General features: G+C 35.8%; 1 pseudogene; it reads left to right on the top strand.

Moving 5' to 3' along the window:
• The first annotated feature begins 569 nt into the window (after positions 1–569).
• On the top strand, positions 570–1,219 carry LOC101622406 (annotated as a pseudogene).
• The last annotated feature ends 1,060 nt before the right edge of the window (positions 1,220–2,279 follow it).

The following is a 2,279-nucleotide window of genomic DNA, read 5'->3' as shown; positions in this document are numbered from 1 at the left end:
TTCATGTATGAAGTGCAATTCCTATCAAATATGAGAGAACCTAACTATAATATAAAAAACAAATGTTAGCAATAAAAAAAAAGAAACTTGAGTTGCTCATTACTGAAAATATCGTAAAGCAGAAAATTGTTTTGTGAAGTACTGACCCCCAAAGACATAAGTAAATAAATCTAATGGATAGCCTAGAAATGTTCAGAGCAGATTTCCTTTCAAATCAGTTTAAGAAATAAAAAGACAGGGCCCTCCCTGGTGGCACAACAGGTTAAAGCACAGCACTATGAATCTATCGCAGCCACTGAAGTATGAGTTCAATCCCCAGCAAGAGAGATAGACCTCTCTTAACCTGCCTGATGCTCCCCTCAGCATTGTATTTCTGCCTGGTCAGTTCCCCACTGTCTCTAGTGAAACCTCACACCCTACCACACCTCTGGCCTGTATCCCAGTTTTGTATGCATAAATAAATAAATCTTTGGGAAGATGAAGAAATAAAAAGACAAATATCCCAACAAGAAAGGAAGGGTACAAATAGGCAATTTAAAAAACAGTACATTCAGAGGCAGCGGGGGAAGATGGCAGCGGCCGTTCTGCAGCAGGCCTAGACTGTGGAGCAGGTTTGCAGAGAGCAGCTACCCAAGAAAGACATTATCAAGTTTCTACATGACCACGGTTCAGATTGATTCAGATTCGTTTCTTGCAGAACATAAATTACTAGAAAACGTTAAAAATGTGGTCAAGACTGCTAACAGGGACCATTTGGTTACAGCCTATAACCATCTTTTTGAAAGTAAGCGTTTCAAGGGTACTGAAAGTATAAGTAAAGTGTCCAAGCAGGTGGAAAAATGTGAAGCTTAATGAAGATACTACCATAGAAACCAAGCCTGAAGAAACTCTGGATGAGGGCCCACCAAAATATACAAAATCCATTCTTAAAAAAGGAGATAAAACCAACTTCCCCAAAAAGGAAGATGCTGTTCATTGCTGGTATACAGGGCTATTTTTGATACTAATATTCAAACCAGTTCAAAGAAGAAGAAAAATGCCAAGCCTTTAAGTTTTAAGGTTGGAATAGGCAAAGTTATCAGAGGATGGGATGAAGCACTCTTGACTATGAGTAAAGGAGAAAAGGCTTGACTGGAAATTCAACCAGATGGGCTATGGAAAGAAAGGACAACCCAATGCTAAAATTCCACCAAATGCAAAACTCATCTTTGAAAGTTAAGATACTAATTAGAGCTGGTTACTATTTTAAGGAGTCAACTAGAATTATTCAAGAAGTTAGAGCTTGTTTACTTGATCCCCAACTTCTAAGAATTGTAATCCCTTATAAATCCCTTAAGTCTAAAATATTTTACTACAGCTGTGCAAAGTACTGGTTAAGGAGAAATGATTTTCCTCTTACTCATGTTATACACTAAAAAGGCTCTAAAAAAATGCATCTAATGTGTTAAAAAAAAAAAGTACATTCAAAATGTTAATAAACATACTCAGGAAAGATTCAGTCTCCTATCACTTGAATTAGTGCCAAAAATATACGATAGGAAATATCAATGTGGTGAAGCTCTTAATGTCCAGAGTTGGTTCAATTTCAATGTGAAAGGAAACTTCACATCTACTGCTAATAGGAGGTCATATTAGTAAAACTGTTTCAAAGATTGTGTAGACAAAATGACAGCTCTCTAAAACATCCACATCTTACTCCCCAGAACTTGTCAGTATGTTACCTTACTTGTCAAAAGGGATTTTACAGGTGTGATTAAGTGTCTTGAGATCGGTGAGATAATCCTGAATTTTCCATATAGGCTCATTGTAATCACAAGGATCCTTCAGAGGAAAGACAGAGTTAGAAGAGACAGTATGTGGTAAGGAAAAGTCAGATGCTATTTTGCTGGTTTTGAAGATGGAGGGAGGAGCCAAAATTTAAAAAAAAAAAAAAAAAAAGCTTGTTTCTAAAAGGTGGTTTCTAGAAACTAAAAAAACAAATAGATCCTCGAATAAGAATACAACCCACCCAAACCCTTGTACATAGGACTTCTGACCTCCAGTTTTTGGTGCTTTCAACCAATATTGTTGTAATTTATTAGAGCAGTAATAGGATATTTACACAAGAACAAGTGGATAACTTTAAAGTTATGTTTTTCCATGATTTAAAAACTACTTCTAGTAACTGATCCTAACAAGTATGTTCATACTAGCATCATGGAGATAGTTAATACTGGGAGCTACTAAGTGTCAAGCAATAAAGGAATTATTAAATATTGTATATTTGTAATAAAAAAAAT

This window comes from Condylura cristata, unplaced genomic scaffold, assembly GCF_000260355.1.
Source record: "Condylura cristata isolate star-nosed mole 26May11 unplaced genomic scaffold, ConCri1.0 scaffold00008, whole genome shotgun sequence".
NCBI classification, from domain to species: Eukaryota; Metazoa; Chordata; class Mammalia; order Eulipotyphla; family Talpidae; genus Condylura; species Condylura cristata.
The sequence above is the reverse complement of the archived record's forward strand: the minus strand, read 5'-3'. Positions and strand labels throughout refer to the sequence as shown.